This window comes from Buteo buteo, chromosome 6 (assembly GCF_964188355.1).
Source record: "Buteo buteo chromosome 6, bButBut1.hap1.1, whole genome shotgun sequence".
Taxonomy (NCBI): Eukaryota; Metazoa; Chordata; class Aves; order Accipitriformes; family Accipitridae; genus Buteo; species Buteo buteo.
The window spans coordinates 4,507,258-4,525,195 of record NC_134176.1 but is presented as its reverse complement, the minus strand read 5'-3'; positions in this window follow the sequence as shown (position 1 = coordinate 4,525,195).

Here is a 17,938-nt window from a genome sequence, read left to right as displayed (position 1 = left end):
AGATTCTCCAGTGCTAGGAACTGGTGTGGCCCTTTGGTGTCTGTGCAGATAATTTGATTTATACCAGCTGAAAAGTCCTCTTTAGGAGTAGACCCTGGTTTCATTTGCTAGCAAGAAGCAGCCTTGGTCATTTCTGGTATTTCTGGTAGTTTAAGGGAGGTACCTACCATGGAATTCAAAGGGGACTCCTAGCATCCTGCGGTTATCTGGAGATAAAATTTAGTCTTTGTATCTGATAAGCCATTTATGAAACTTTGATTTCCACTTTTGAATTAACCTAGTGCTCAGGGGCTTATATATATGGCCCAAGCTATATAATAAGTTCTTTATGTTACACCTTACTTTCAAAGAGAAAGTGTGGTGAAGATGTAGTGTCATGATCAGTTCAGAAAAATCCACAGAAAAGATCTGCGACTTGGAGAAGTATATCTTCATTCCTGGGTGATGTAGTAACAGTTTAGCTTGTACAGCTGATTTTACAAAAATATTTATTTCAGTGAAATTAATTCCAGTTCACTTTTAGTTTCTTCTTTTAGCATTTTTCCTTGTTCCTTTATTTGGCTCATGATGATGTGAGAGTTGCAGTGATGGCATGTAGAAACTCTTATTTGCAATAACATAACTCTTTAATGCAGCCTGATGAGGAGCACCATAAGGCTCCAGGCAGCCTTATGCACTGATGCACCAACACCATGATGTCAAAATCCAAGTGGGAAAGACTCCACATCTGCCTGCTAATGTAACAAAGCATATTAACATTTTCATAAAATGTTCTGAAATCAGTTTGGCTTGGCTTGCCATTCAGATACTCAAGCCAAAGAGACTGTCCTGAAAGTGGTGTAAGCAGAGAAGCAATACATTGTAGTAAGTGAGGTTGCAGGATCTGAAGTGCCACTTTAATAAGGCAGTTAAAGTAGCAGAACTTTTTAAAATCCCTTGGTTTTCTGCCTGTGCCTACATACCTGAAAAGATGTAAGAAAAGAAAACCCTGCACACACCACTGTACAGTGTAGGGACACTGTTTTCATCCTGATGCTTCCTAATAAATTCATAGGAAGTTCAGCCTTTATTTGATATTTTTTCTGAAGCTCACATCAGCTATCCAAAGTTTAGAGAAAGGTGCCAGTCAAGTAGTGTGAGACAGTCACTGTAAGTGTTGAAAGAGGAAGTGAAGTGTGTACTTGTCTGCAGTCTGTCCATCACAAAAAGATATCAGCAGTGAGTTTTAATCTAGCAGCGAAAGAAATAACATGAACTGGTAGGTGGGAACCTGAGGAGGAACATTTCTGAACAGGAAAATTAAGCAAATAGCAACACTGAGTAATTAAACATTGCTGCATTTTACTAAGGGATGCATTGAATGCTTCATCACTGAAAGCCTTAATAGCCTTGCAGGGAGGATACTCTAATTCAGCCACAGTTTAGTGGGGTCAGTGCAGGAATTAGAGGTTGAAATCCCATTGCCATTGGGACAGAAGTTTAATTAGAGTGGCTATAACAATCCCTTCAACGCTTGATACTTTTACTCCAGCTGGGCTTGCCAGACCGAGTCTGCTTTGGTCCTTGGTAACTCTCTCCTCTGTGTATGCCTGGACAGATTTTTATTTGCATGCTAGTTTGGGAATTAGTTGTTCTCTGTATGTGTACTTGTATTTACATGTGAACAAGAATATTTGTTCTTCATCAGCCTTTGTTCTTCTATTTTTAAAAGGCTTACTCATCCCCTCAAAGATTAGAATCAGCTCCATCTGATTTAGGTGACAGTTCTCACCCCATGAGCAGCAAGAAATTGAAATGAACTGTTTCTGGAATGAGCCATTGTTGATCCAAGCTGTCCAACAAGTACTTGAATAACAAATATCTCTTACCAAACCAATGTTGGTTCATGAACAGAGAAAAGAATGAAGTCCACTGCTTGTTTGCAAAACACAGTTAAGCCCTTTCTTTGCCAAAGTCGAGCTGCCAGGAACTAGATCCTTAACTGCTATAAACCAACTCAACTCATTGACTTCAGTGTGGAGGTGACAATTTACATTAAGTGATCATCCAGCCTCAAAAGTGCAGCAAGACAGCAGTGTGAAAAAAACAAATTAAGGGGAATGGTAGCAAAACATTTCAAAATAGCCAGAGAGATTTCTGGGATAAATTGCAGACATGGTCTGGTTTTTTGCAAAGATAAGTTTTTTTCCTTTCTTATCTCCTATTTTGCTTAGTGCTTGCAAAGATCAAATGTGAAGCAAAACTTGTAAGGAGGGATAATGTTAGCACAAGTGATGCAGCTGCTGGGAATGGACAACTTTAGGAACAAAAGCTCTTCCTGTTGACAATTTTTGCCCTTCTTTGTATCAGTTGGTTCAATAAAGAATATCAATTACAGCTAGAAAAATTGCTGTGCTTATGTTGCTGGGTCATCATATTACAGGAACACCATCTGATTTTCCACTGAAGTTGTGTTTATGGGCTTAGCAGTGCAACTGGCTTGAGTATAAAAATCCTAGCAATTTCAAATGTTAGAAATTGAATAATTTGCTCGATCTTTTCTGTGGTTTGGTCATGAGACAGTTGTATAAGGAGGCATCGTGCCCAAAATAGGAACACTGTGAAACAGTGAATTCTTCAGACCAAGCAAGCATTGCGTAGTACTCTGCACCTGTACAGTTGTTACTTTTGAAGTTGTCATGTTTGTCTTTGGATAAACATTATGGGGGAATTGTGCCTCCTTGAATTCAAAGCAGATTTGAAATGAGCCAAGCTCAGGGGTTGGCTGCTGTATATACTGATGGGTGTAGAGTTAGTGCTAAGTCAAGCAACTGTATAAGGAAGATTCAGTCATCCAAATCATGGAATCATTTAGGTTGGAAAAGACCTTTAAGATCATCAAGTCCAACCATAAATGAAACAAACCTGAGGAGTAAAGCAACTAAACTGTTATTGCTTTATGTTGAAAATGGGTCTCTGGGTGTGTAGAGGTGTGAGGGTCTAAAAGTGAATGGATGACCTGTGGATTCAGAGAAATCTTAATGGAGAAGTTCCCCTCCTGTCAGAATGGCAAAAAACATCCTTCAGCACTAAGCAACTTTCATTAACATCTTTAAAGCTAATTTGCTATCATTTAGCACATTATATTCATGGCACTTGGAAACAGGAATTAAATAAGGCACATAATTAAGGGTTATTAGCATTATTTACTGCCAGTGTTGTTGTAGTGTTTAGAGGCACTTCTCACGTTGCTTTTTGCTATAGTTTATACAAATACATAATAAGAGGCAGTTCTTCCCCCAAATATTTCCATTTAAGAACACTGTTAGCATTAACAGAAATGCCCCCCCAAAATGTAAAGCAAGATTTCTTTTCTAATGAACAAATAATAGCAGCTCCTCAGGACATGCCAGAGACTTAACTTTTTGCTCACTTGCCACTCCTGTTTTATGGATGAAAAAAAATGTTGGTATGAGATTTCTGAATTACTTCTGCAGCAAGTAATACCAGCAGAAATGTCTTGAAATAATTAATCTGTAAAATCGTCTAAATGCCAGGGCATATATTGCATACTTTAATAGTTAATGGGATGGTGAATCCTGTAGCTGTTATCTTGTTTCAACTATAGGAGGTATTTCTAATAAACTTTTGTGGAAGATAGCAAAAATCTGGAAATTAGCCGTAGAGCTTTAAACCTTCTTAAAACAACAACATTAGTGAATAGCTTCTCTAGTATCCTGTTAAATTTCAGGAGTCCTTCAACGTCTGTGATTGGGAATAGCCTGACTCACTCCAACAAAGCCATAGCAGCTGAAGATTTGGCCCACGAGATGTATCCAAAATACTGCAAATTCCTACAAAAAGGAATTCTTTGTCTCCATTAGCATTTCAACACACACTCACTACAGAGATCTCACTGGGGGTAAAGCATTAAAACCCTTTCAAAAGTGGTTTAGTTGGCTAATTAGACAATAAGCATAAACCTGATGCATCCAGCTGTACAAATAAAACGTGACTTTAAAGTTTAATGTCCTGCGTGCACAGAGTAGTCATGAACTTGGAGCCAAGACAGGCTGAGAGGAAGGTGGCTGGCTTACAGCTCAGTAGTGGTGTGTCTGAAGGCTGAAACCTTTGGAGAACTAAAAGAGAGTTTATTTTAAGTGTAACTAAAAGGAACTAAGTACCAGTTACCACAAATAGGGTGATCTTTATCTTCCTTTGTTGGCTTGTGTGGAGGGAAAAGAATCTTAAAAAGACTTGCCCAGCCGCAGGCTTCACAAAGAGGATATCTCCCTCACATTGCTGACATGTCTCTCATTTTTTGGGTGCTACCTTACCGTTGAAGGAAATTAACAGGTCATTTTAATGCCCTCTTACGCCCTTGGCTCCTGGGTAGGTGTGATCAAGTAGCTAAACACTTACATAACTGACATTTCTCCCCTCCATCCTAATGCATCCATCCTGCAATTGGTTAAGGAAAATTAGGCTCCTCTTGTGCAGTTTTCCATTGCGGCTATCTCGGAGTGGCACCTGTAAGCGCTCACTTTGAGAGATTGCTAATGTGCTAATTACCCAGGACCCAAAAATGCAAGCTGTAAACAAATGAGGACTGTATTTATAATCAATCAATTTTATGACCTTCTGATGGTGATGATATCAGTGGAGTTTACATTGGGAGCCCTTGTACTCCTCCAGGGCAGCTGTGCCCTTATGTTTTACTTACAGCTCGAAGAAGATTTTGCTAATTTACTTTATAGTAGGGGTACTTAAGAAAAATATTACCTTCCCTAAACAGCTGAGCCCGTTACCAAGTCTCATTTTTAAATAATGAAAACACATGGACTGTCAGTACCTTCAGGGTGTATTGTCAGGTGACGAGCTGTTTTCAAAACATCCATGGCAGAAAGTAATGACTTCAGAGCAAAATATTGTTCTCATTGGTATAAGTTGCCGTGAGACAAATCCCACACCCTCTGATGTCAATGGAAAGACTCTGTTTGACTTCAAAGAGACTGGATCAGGCCCTAAAAGAAATGTTGCCATCATAAAACACCAAAAATGCTTTATGGTTCATAGATTTAAAAAATGCTCTGCTCGCTGGTGATCTTCTGTGCAGTTTACCTGGCTACATGTAACTTGTAATTTTTGTGTTTGCTTTGCAATGGATTTATGATAGACAAATGCCCATAAAGTCTGATTTGTGACGTGTTAAAATGATGTCCTGGAAAGCCACACAATGCCAAGGTATACAAGATGCCCTGTAATACCTCAGCTGGAGGAAGGCTATCCAACTTTCCTGACGTTACTGAGTTCTCACAAAGAAAAACAATGTTGTTTAACCATAGACAGACGTGTTAAAAATAGCTCGATTTTGTGCCCTTGTTCTTTTATTGGAATCATTAGCTCTCTAATCTAAATTCAGGTTAGATTTCGAGGACAGAACTGTTTCCTACATTTCCCAAATCTTTGCTCGGGTGGTTATTGATTTGAGCAACTTTTAAACATGGGACAAGATGGGGGCCCTCTGTGTCCATGATTATGAGCCCCTCGAGCTGGAAGCCCAGAGATAAGCTCCAAACCAGCAGCAGATGCAAGCTACTCAGCATAATTCCTTTCTCTCAACATTGTACCCTGATTTAAGCGTGGGTTGTAAATGAGATTTGTTCCTTCCTTAGAGTTGTTAAGGATGTGGTGCTGCAGAGAGGATCAGAGCTCCATTTTTTTCCTGCATCCTATCTCCTATGATCAGATGCCTGAGAGGACTATGCTGGAGCCCTGATGCTGGCCGACCGATGAAATTAGTCATCCAAAAGGTGCTCTGGAGCTCCTCTGAGCTTCTGCGAATTAGTGCTTTGCATATGCTGCGGAGCTTGCTGAACACCTTTGCCTCCCTAAGATCTCTGTTGGGTGGGCATGAGAGCTGCTCCTGCCCTTGGGCTGGCATCGCCAACTGGAGGGACAGGACCACGCTGTCCCCTGGGGACCTGCCGCTTCCCTGGGCTGCAGGGAGGCAGTGGGCCAGTGGTAGTGCTGAGCAGAGGGCTCAGGGAGCCCCTGGGAGAGTGCTGCCCTCATCTTAGAAAGCTGAGCTTTCACGGTCCTGTTTGCAGGGCAGGCAGCCGGCCAGACAGCTGGATTGCCATGGCAAAGTCAGTGTCTGGCCTTTTTAAAAGAGAAACTTGCTAGATTTATGTGCGGGAATGGATGTAGTCCTTCTGGAGTTGACGCGGTCTAATGAATGAGATGGGGAGTAAAATACTTTATACTTGCTATCAGGGGTTAACGACTCCTGCCCTCTCCGTTTTCCCCTGCTCATGTTTTCCCTCTCTCCCCCTCCTCCTCTCCCAGTCCCCCCTGCTGTGCGTCTGTATTTTCCGAGCAGTGGCACCACCTGGTTTGTTTTCTGTGTCAGGTATATTACAGACTGTCTGTCAGAGGTTAACTGCCACAGCCAGCTCAGCCTTTTCTCTTGTTGTACTACCTGGTCTAAACTCCCTCCCTGCTTGGATGCCTCTTGTTATGTTTCCCAGAATGTGACGGTACCTGGAGAAAGCAGCTTTTTTGGTCGTTTTTAGTTTTTCAGTGGTTAACAGGATGGAGAGGATGGTGTCTCTGCCTGCCCGTGGTCTAGGGATCCCACTCTGTGTGCCTCCATCGCTCTGCCCGTGTGCTAGAGCCTGAAAGACCTTACAACGCAGAAGTGCCCTTAAGTTACACATCAGAGACTATGTTTGCCTTTTCTGCTCTCAAAGAAAACACTGATGTGAATTTTCCTCTGTTGATGCCGACTCTGGCTCTGTCCCCAGTCCATATCAAAGAGGTCAATAACCCTCCCCAGCTGCCTACATGGAAGGAAAACTTCAGCTCTTAGCTCAGATGGGAGCTCTGGGATGGTTGTACAGGTGCTTGGCCTTAACCTTGAAAGAAGCAGGGCCTTCTGTTCTGGGCCAAGAGTTTATCTGGACCCTAGAGAAGGTACAGAGTGTCCTGGCTTCTTTCAGCGTTGAGGCCAAGCAAAAAGGACAGTGAGAGGAGATTTAATACAACTGTTTGAAGGGCAGCTACAAAGATGATGGGATCAAACTCCTCTTAGTAGTGGCAGGTGATAAAATAAGGGGCGATGTCCATGGATTGCAGTGTGGGAGGTTCACATTGGACATTAGGGAAAACCTTTTTCCTGGGAGGGGAGTGCAACACTGGAGCGGGCAGTGGAGGGGAAAGGAGGGAAATCTTCATCTCTGGAAGTTTTTAAGACTCAGCTAGAAATATATCATCTCACACATGGCTTTTCCTCAATGGGCACTGGCACGAGCCCAGGTACACAGTCGCTCAACAGCCTCAGGACTGTGTCTCTCTTAACAGTCTCATAAACTACACACAAACCCATCCCCTCAGGAAAACTGAGCACGTTTTACTGCAAATCTGAAGGGCCAACCCAAAACTTTCCTTGTATTAACTCTCCAAACTGTGAAGGAAATATCAGCATAAAGCTGCCCTTCATGCAACTCCCCTGTACATCTGCAATGGGATAGCGACCTTTCATTGTATCTCCACAAGCTATTTTCCCCTTGGACCACTGCCTTCTTTTGTAAATGAGAGAAATGTCTGTATGAACAATTCCCCTTCTCCTAGTAATGTGGTTATTGTCTGCGAGATTCCTTTCTCTGCTGGTGCCGCAACTGGGAATTGGGTGATGAATGACGAACTGGATGGTCCCAAAATTAAGGCGTTGTAATGCTGCCTGGGAAGATGGGGCTTCTGTGTTCCTAGGTGGGGCCATCCCTTAACGGGACATTTCCTGGGGGTCACTGTTTGTATGCGGCTCACCTTCTGCGTCCCTGACTTACAATCCTACAAATTTGATATGCAGAAGTGCAAAGGACCACCAGCAGCCACTTTATTCAACAAGAGCAGTATGTTGAATGCATAAAGTAGTATATAATGCTAAGTACCGTGAATAATCATCTCCAAGGCATATCGAATTGGGCTCTGAAAATTAATGGGCACTTTTGACCTCCTTTCTGTGCCTCAGCTCCTTGTCTATATAATGGGAAGTGTACCACTTTCCCATTTTGCAGGGTGAGTAGTAATTGACTAATATTGGGCAGGCACTGATATATTACATTGAAATGCTCTTTAGAAAAACCTAGAGAGAAATTATTAACCCTGCCTTCGGAGCAGGGTTTGCATTGCAAAAGAAGACATAGAGACATAGTGCACAGTGAGGGGGGAGCAAAATATTGAATAGCTGCTCATTCATTAAGCACTGTTCACTGTGTGAATAAGATATGTAAAAATGTTCTGAAATGATGCCGTAATTAAAGACTCCATCATGAGACATAAGCACGAGAGAGCTGTAGGGAGATATCTGCTTTCCTTAACTGGCAGTGCTCTGTTTTGAAGCCTAAATGCAGATTTTTTTTAAATGTTGTTTTAAATATGGTTCCTCAGGACAGAGAGCTTATGTTCAAACAAAGGTCTTTAATTTAATTAGCCAGGAATTGCACGCCTTTTTGCTTTTCAGTCTTTTAAATGTATGAATACTTAGAAGACAGTGCCCGGAAATGAAATGTTTACTAATACAGGTACTAATGTGACTTTAGAGAAAGGATCAAATTGTAGGAGTTTTGGAAAGAGCCTTCTATTTATATAGCTTCAGTCACTGAATCAGAAACAGTAACTACATCAGGTGACTCAAAGTACACAACAAATACAAATATCTGGATTAATAGATATCAGGATTATTAGATATTAGGAATCAGCTAAAATCAAATCTATAATTCAAGTGTATTTATGCAATGAACTGGAAAACTTAAATAAACAGCAAAATCTGAGTGCAAGGTATTGAGATTAAGGTTGTATTTTTTTTCCCAAGTGATTCAAAATGAATAGAGGATCCTAAATACAATGGATTAATTGTTAAATACTAGAGTTAAGTTTCCTCACTGGAGCAGTAGGCAAAAGGATGGCAGTTTGTGATGCAGAACAACACAGATGAAATATGAATCAGAACCAGTTCTCAGCTCAAAAGTATCAGCAGGGCTATAGTTGGTAATAATAAACAATACTGTTGTTGACATGCATTTTACAAAGGTTAGGGTTGATCTTTGTCGCCAGAAATATTTTTTCCTTGGCCCTGCAGTTGCTGCATTTTTTCCAAGTATTTTGCGTTGCCTGTTAGCCTGTGGAACTAGAGCATCTCTAGCATCACTGAGTGTCTCTTTGCCAAGTTCCAGGAATAGAAGAACAGCTACCAAGAAAGGTCGTTTTTCTGGTATTCCAACTTGCACAGTGAAATGCAAAGCATTTGAAAAATAAGTCTGGGAACTTGGCTGATGCTCCTTGGGGATTACCCATCCATTACCCATTCCCTCTTTTACAGACCAAATGGCAGAACTGAAATGAAAAGGTTTCATGAGAAGAACAAGTTCCCTGGCTGGTTTCATACTTCTCCACCGTGGAAGAGTAACATCTCACTCAAATGGTGCATGATACCACATTACCTTCTGCTGTCTTCCTCCCAGGCATATGGCTAACAGATACTAACTTATGCACACATGAAGAGGAGACTGATTTCCATCTCGTGGTATTGTGGTGCCGTCAGACCAAAGCAAGATACTGCTGAGCAAGGCACATTGGGACTCCTGAGCTGCTGCCGTCTCAACCATGCTGGGACGCTAAAGGGCATAACATGAGACCATCTTTCAGGTCTAATTGCTACCCAGAGAACAAGGAGTGCAGTCTTATATTTGCTGGTGTACCGGCCTTTGGCAGAAGTAGCAGAAGTTTCTGGGGTGGGATACTTTTGCCCTGCATTTTAGTGTGCTGTTTTAGCTTAGAAGGCGAAGAGGTGTACCCCTTACAGTAGGTTCATTTTACCCTTCCAACTTTGATCCTTTCTGCCTTTCTTTTGTTCTTATGAGTGCTTGGCGGGCTGGGAGCTTCAAATTTGTCTTGACAATTGTGCAACCAAGTTCATCACTGTGGGCTAAACACAATGCCAGCCTAGGAAAAGATGTGAACCGAGGTGGTGGGTTAGCTCTAGCTGTTTTTTCTCTGTTTTACTTAGACCCCTGTGTACGGATTGAGATTATTCTTTGGATGACAGGTTATGCAGAAATGCCTTCAGCCTGTTTGGGAAGACAGCATGTAAGGTAAAGGGGGAAAACAAATCGGTGAGCTGAAGACAGTCCATTCAAAGCACTACTCTCTGTGTTCTCAGAGGGATATTTCTAGGACATTCAGTATGCACAATATTGGCAAGAAAAATCCCTTTTCCTTATTTTTACTTGCTAACCTGTTCCAGAGTCCTCCCAGGAAAAGACTCTGATTTACCTCAGTGGTCCTCGTGCCCTTTCAACTTGAATAACACTGCAGGGTTTTCCAGACACCCTTAAATAACATGAAGGTGACCCATGAACTGAACTAATAAACATAACCAGTCAAGCTTCTTAGGATCAGACTTCATTGTCTCAGTTTCTCTATCAGTTTTGGTTACTCCAGGCACTCAGAATCAGGGTCCTGAATTTTTCTCCATTACTGTTATTTCTCTGCTATGTTTAACCAGCTTCTCATTAAGCTTCAATAAATATTCATTTTTCATGGGAGCTAATTTTTTTGACCCATGCAAACAATTAATGGTTATTCTTAGAGCTAGATTGTAATGTCTTGCATGCAGCTGCCTTTGATTACCATGTTTCTGAGGCCCCCCTATTATTTTGCCTCCTCAGTAAAGCCTTATATGATGTTATAGTCACAGATAGCACAGCGAAAACTTTGCAAGTCTGAAAGAACAGAGTGGAAATAGTCATAAGGAGCTGGATGCTTCCGTCCTGTTGCATGGTTGCTGCCTGCTGGCCCCTGACTCCTGTAGAGCAGGAACTGGAGTTCACTGACAGTGGAGCGGCGAGAGACTTTCTGCTGATGAATCTGGAGTCCTGGTGGCCACCAACATTACTCCTGAGTGTAAGTCATTCAGCTTTTCCTTTTTCCACATTTACCAGATGGTTGTGTGGGGTTGTGGGTCTAACACATCAAGCCAAGTGGCTGGGGAAGGGCAGAGCTCACTGGGATGGGTTTGATGCCTGTGATATTGGGGAGTTATTCTGAAGCAAGCATTTGGGCTTTCTCCTGCATAAGTCTGGAGGAGCCTTGCTGACTTGCAAGGCTGGCATGAAACTAATTTGAATTTTTCTCTTTTGGTTTGCTCATTTGTTTTTCCTTAAAGCCCCTTATCTTTGGTAAACCCTTCCACCCAACAAGGAGTAACTAGGACTTTGCTAGAGCCTAAAGTGATGGTCTTAAATTGTCCTAAACTCCACATTCTTCAAATGAATAAACAGAAATAAGTAGGAAAATGTGCCTGCATTTCTTGGGGTGAATGAAGGAGCAGCTAACACTGCCTGGAGAGACAACCATCTTGGGTCAAGTGGTGCACGGCTACAAATTGTGTGTAGCATCTACCAGTAATGCCACAGCGGCATCCTTCTCTATATAAAGCAACTTACTGAGAAGTTAAAATAAGTCCATTTCATTACTAAAGCAAGGTTTTTAAGTTTGCTTCAGATATGTTACATATAGTTTTTTTAAGTACAGAATTTCAGACCTAATTCTGCAAAGAGGCTTACCTTTGTGGGTTGCATTAAAATAAGCCAGTACTCAAATCTTCACAGAATTGATGCTCTCAGTAGAGCTAGCTGGATAATTTTCTGTTGCAACAGTTTTCAAATGATTCAATGGCTGCCAAAACCCAACAAGAACAGTTTAAGAAAAGACACTTTTTCATTTTAAAACAAAAAGTAGGAAAATGCTGAGGAAAAGGATTTTTTTTTAATTTTCCTCTAAATTTTTCATAGGAAAACAAATCATTTCCTGAGTAGTTCCAGCTTTAAATAGTTCCTTTAACTGTCTTCTTGGTTTGTTGAGTGGAGAATATAGCAAGCTAAGGTTTTTGGTTTGGGTTTTGTTTTGTTTTTTTTTTTTCCAAGCAGGCACATGTTCACAGGGATTAGCTATGGATAGAGATATGGATAGAGATACTCTGATACATGCACAGATTTGGCAGATACGACTTTAGCTACTAAAGAGCTTAAAACTACAAAGCAGTTTTGTCAACTACAGAAAGCCAAATGTATTTTTTAAAAATCAGATATTTTAAGTGTATATAAGCCAGCACACAGCTGTTGATTTTAACTTCAAGGGTGTAGCCTAGCTTTTAAAATGGTCATGTTAGAGTCCCCAGTCTGTGAGCAGTTGCACATACAATTAGCTTTGCATATTGCAGTCTCTTTGGTAATATCTATCCAGTGCCGAAAGTGCAAACTTTGCTTTTGCTCTGTCCCCTGCCTGCTTTCTACCCCCATGGCTGCACATATAGGGCACATCATGGAGGGAGCAGAAGGGTCACCTGCAGTGTGACCCTCTCTGATGTGCTTTCTGGAAATACTTGTGTTTTGAGTCATCCTGCTCAGGGGTTTGAATGTGTTTACTCTACCTATACTGTCTTTTATGTGTTTCAGAACAGGCAATTTCTTACTCTGCAGCAGGCTCAGCATCACAGATTTTACCAGGGGCCTCTAGGTGCTACCAAACTGCAGATATTAAGAGCAGTTTGTAGGCCTGGGCACCAAAGTTTGTTACAACACTTATTTATTACCAGTCTCATATAACTCATTCATGGTAAACAATGCAGGTTTTATTATGTGTAAGTAATAGGAGACCTTTGCTTTTTCCACTAACAAACATGCCATGGGTAATTATTCCTGTATTAAAACGACATGTGGACATATTTGCGACATGCAACAGTTCCATTTCTTTGAAGAGAAGTATTATTCTAAACAAGGTTAGCCACCATTTATTTTGAGGGGCTCTTGCATTTCTGTGTTCGAAGTGCTTTGCGGCTTTCCTTGTCTATTTGATAATCATTAACATGTTCCGTCGTTAACCTTCAAGCAGCTTTGCTTGAAACTTTATATGCAACTTTTCAAACATTTGTCTTGCATTGCAGACTGTGGTTTGCTGGGGCTGTTTTTATGATCACTAGTGGTAAAATCAGGAAGATGAAAAATGGGTGTGTATTGAAGAGCAGCGTATCCAGCATTCTAGGTCTTAAATTAGAGTGATGAGCATAAACATTGCAAACAGAGCTTTTTCAACTCGATTGCAATTATATTTGAAATTACCTACAATTACCAGTAACCATCTCAAAGCTAGAAATTAACTTTGTAGGCTTTCCTCCAGATGGATCAGCTGTTAAACGTGCTGTCTCGTGCAGCTGAATGGAGGGGAGGAAAAAGGGTGAGGAGGCGTCTGAATGGCAACCGTGCTGTCTTCTAGCTGAAGCAAAGCTTGTGCTGCCTGTCGTGGATGTGCATGCTTTCACTTTGAAATAAACCCATGCCACTTTTTGAGACATAGTTTGGGAAACTGTGGCTTTGCTGACCTCAGCAGACTCTAACCCTGGAAGCCAGTGCAGAAAGTGACCCTTTATTTTTCCTGTGAAAACTGGCAGAGGGACTGCTTCCCCTTTACTGTGCAAGGCTGCGTGGGGAGGCTGGGGAGGAGTCAGGCCCTGGCTGCTCCCCTGGCCCCACTCCTCACCAGTCCTGCCATTAAAAGGCAGAAGCAAAGCTCCTCTACAGCACTCAGGGTTGCTGGGAGGATGATCCTACCTTTCCAAATGGGAACCCCATCCCTCCATACCCCTCCTGTACTGGATGCTGTGCAGTTTGCAGAATCCAACATCCAGAGGAGAATTAATGTGAGCAGGAAAATTCCCCTGAGCAGCTACCGGAGAAATGAACCCACTGCACTGATGCTCATGGTAACGCTTGGGTCTAGCAGAGTGCCCTCCCTTCCTACATGGAGCTTGGTGAGCTGTGCTGGTGGAGAGCAGGCTGTCCATGTCTCCTTTCCCTGAGTCAAGTCGTGAGCGAAAGGTTACTTTTATCGCAGCTCCACTTACTGCCTGACCAGCTAGAAAGTAGTATTTTCTAATTCCTGCTCTGCTTGATGATTTCCTGCTGTTATTTCTTCAACTGATCTTCATAATTCATTTGGCTAACTCTATGCCAATTTATTCCATAGCCATTGTGGCCGGAGAAGTTCAGACTCTCCTCCCTCTTCTTCCAGAATCAGTCAGTGCACAAGGATGTTGCTGTGGCTCTGTGGCTGCAGTGGACTTCACTGATTTTCGGCTGGTGGAGCTGAGGGAGGTATTTTGCCCAAAGCATCTCAGAAATGCTTGTGATTTCAGCTTCCAACATGACTCTGAGCTGGGGAATGAGAATGTGCCAGGAGTGTCAGTGACAGCTTTAGAAATGGATTGTTTGCATAAACTTGAAAACAGTACAAGCATAAATGTATTTCCTTTGTTTAACTTTTCACTCTTGTTTACTCGTCTCTGCTTCTAAAAGGCTTTGCAAGTAAACTCTGCAAATCTTTAAGTTTCACAGGCATTAATGGGGGCTGGGAGTTCTGGGATTGCTCCTCAGCTCTGCCGTTTGGGAGCTGAGGCATGGGGTAGGATCACAAGTCTCTGATCCACAAACCATCAGAACCAGCAGGAAGATTTTTACTTACTTTGCCTTGGAAACCTCTGCGCCCTTGGGGTTTCATTGACTTCCCAAGGACAGCACCCATCTCCTTGGTGCTGTGAAGTGATGTCTGTAAAGCTCTATGAGTCTCAGCCCCTTCTCCGTGGGCTTCAGAGGCGTGTAGGCAATGCAGAAAAGTGATCTGGAAAATCAGACAGAGTCAGGATTCCGTCAGTGCAGCTGAGGAAAATAGAAGCTTGTATGGACTGTAGTGTTCTTTGCTAGAGAAAAACTACTTAGGCTGTGAGTTTTTGAGGGAAATAACTGTTCTTTAGTTCTGTGTTTTACAGCAACAGTGCAGTGGAGTCCAGGTCTATTCACACTGGGGAGGAGGGAGAGGAGCTTCAACTATACAACCAAGGAAAATCTAGGTCTCCTGCTGCCTTTCATAATGATTCCTCCTCTCCTGCATTTATCTAGCCAATCACCTTGTTAAACCTGTGCATGTACGTCTGTTTGTGCAGTCCTTGTTCTGCATGGATATAAACTGGATGCAGGCGTTGGTGGATGACATTTTAAATGGCTACCAAAACTACCAGCTTTCTCCTTGTCTCTTAGGGCAGCTGTAGAGGACTACAAACCCTTTGGCTTAGCACTGTAAAGAAAGGGAGGACCAGAACAGCATGCAAGCCTCTTGCTTTCGAGCTCCCAGCTAGACTGGAAAGGCCTGACTTCCCCATCCCATAGTTACACACGTCACTGGTCCTGGGCAATTTATTTCCTGTGATTGCCACTCACCTGTGGGAGGAAGGCTTGAAAAACAGTTCAGGCAGAAGTGTTTGGGCCTGGTGCCTGCCAGGCACATTGAGCAGCCTGCATGTCTTGCGCTGCTTTCAAAACCGAGGCAGACCAGAGGCAGCTGTAAATGGGCTCTGGAGCATAGAGAACAGGGCTTTATAACTGGTGGCTCTTTTGGGACTCTCAGACTGCTCCTGCGGGATCTCTAAAAGTGAACAGAGAAAATTGTCAGAAGGCTCAGATTTGCTCTGTGGGAGTCCATGCTAGTGCTGGAGTGTTCATAAGATTTCTGCAGTTCTGGTATGCTGGACATGACTTGCTCAGAAAAAAGATCTGCTCTTGCAGTTAAGGCTCTGAACCGACATGTGCAAGAGCTGGGTTCTCTCAGATTTCCAGAACAACACCGGACAAATTACTTAAGCCCAAATCTGCAAAGAATACTCTGTAGCTTGATTCCTGTTGAAATAAATAGGAATGAAGTGTCTGAACATCTTTGTGGATCTGAACCCTTACCTGTTCTGAAATTAAAATTTTGTCAACTTTCTGCCTGTCTAGTTTATTTAGACTAAAAATTTGTGAACATAAGAACTGTTTTCTCAGTGCGTATGAATGGAGCCTGGCATGAACTTTGTCGCAGCCAAGTCCTCCAAGCACTACCACATGTGAGATATGTCACAGACTCTTGTGTTAAATGAGCAAGAGTCTGCAATGTGACAAGAGTTACACCTGCATTTTTGGTCATTGTTTTTAGCCTGATTTCCTCAGGGGAAAGAAAGATTTATGCAGTCATGATCTGTGTGACTGTTCGGGTGTGTGGGTCCCTGTCCCTGCTTTTTGCCCCCATCAGTCTCTTACCCATAGCCCAATTTCACCCAAATCTGAGAGACTCTCAAAAATATTCGCTTTTAACAAGCTTTATGCAAATATATGGCCAGGTGTTGGAGAGAGACCTAATTATTCCTCCTAGCACAGGGAAAGCTAAGCTCAACCCTTATTAGCCATCAGAAGATGGAAGACAGCAGGAAAGCAGGAAAAGGTTAGATCACAGTGTGATATAAGTGGGTACCAGAGAATCCACCCTTCCATTAAAAACGTAATTTTGTGTGAATTCTCTAGTGTTTAGTATGATGCACAGTGGATGATGATTTTTTTTCAGCTGGAGCACCCCTCTCTCTCCCATGAGGATTCTCTGGCATCTTATACAGGGGAAGCTGACATTGCAAGCACAATTCAGTTAAACAGTCAGTCATCCACAAAGCATAAATCTAAAGGGACCCAGGCTTCATGACGCCCAGAGCTCGCATAGCTCCTCTTTCTCTTGTGTGCGCACCTCTGTGAAGAGAGGCAGCTTACAGACTCTGAGGGTCAGTCTGGGGATCTCCAGGCACATCAGGTCAAGCAATTACTTGAATAAGTGACCCCGGCAAGGTCAGGCTAATGACAAGTCTGTGGGACTGCTTGTGCCAGTAGTCACCCACCATTGTGCAAACTCTCATCCTCAGCAAATGAATACTCCTGCCTGCCTCATGTCCTATTTGAGGAGCTGTGACTAATCACAGTTGCTGAATCTTGCAGGAAATTGGTACCTGCTGTCAACATTTTATTTCTCTGAAATTGTCTCTTACATCAAAATAAGCCCTGCAGTCTTCTGACTGACACAAGTTTCGTTTGATACCACATGCCTTATAGAACAATATATGGTTATTACTTTTCCTTTCTCTTTTAAAGATTGCAGAGTAACCAACAGTCCCTTTTCTGGACACAGTCTTTGGAGTAGAATATTAACCCAGTGCATTCACTAAGCAAGGAGGGTTTTACACATCTGTAATGTATGTGGTCACCCTGGATCTCTTCCTTGTCTCTCAAACTAAATAGCTGGGGTAGGTGGGATGCTAAGCAGTATTCAGACTTTGGTGAGCCTCTAACCTTGTCAGATGTGCATTAACAGTCAGGTGCATAAAATTATTTGGCGTAACAGTGTAGTTGCTGTAGCTTTGCCTAATCCTGCCTCCTTTACCTTTCTGTAAGTCAGTACCACCATCTGCTCTGAAAGCTGTGCACCAGCCACTCATCCCCTGCAACACTGGATGAAGCCTTTCCGGGGCTCCATACTGGATCATCTACTGGTCATATGGGGCAGCCTAAGAAGCGAGGAAAACCCTTCTTACTCTCTAAGGTTGCTGACTTCTCTGCTAGATTACAGCTGCAAAGAGAAAAGCTGCTTCTAAGTTTGGATTGTGCATATAATGCTAAAAAGCTCAGTTGCTATCATTGCTCATGAAGGATGACTAATGTGAAAGTACTTTTCTTGAGCTGCCTGGTAGGTCCACGTTTCGGCTTTGTTCAGTAAAGCACTTAAGCATGTGCTTAAAATTAAGAGTGCTGCTGACTGGAGGCCTTGTACAATAAATATGCTACTGGAAAACTATCTGGACCATACATTTATTAGTCTGTCTAAAAGCCCTGTTATTTCTTCTTCAGTTCTGAAGTAAATCACGTCTTTCAAAAGCCACAGTTGTGGGTAAATGTCTGATTTTGATAGGCATTGCATATTGCAGCTATTGCTGATTTTAAATAAACTTATAGATGCTCAGTACATCTGCAAATGAGACACAGCTTGGCTCCTT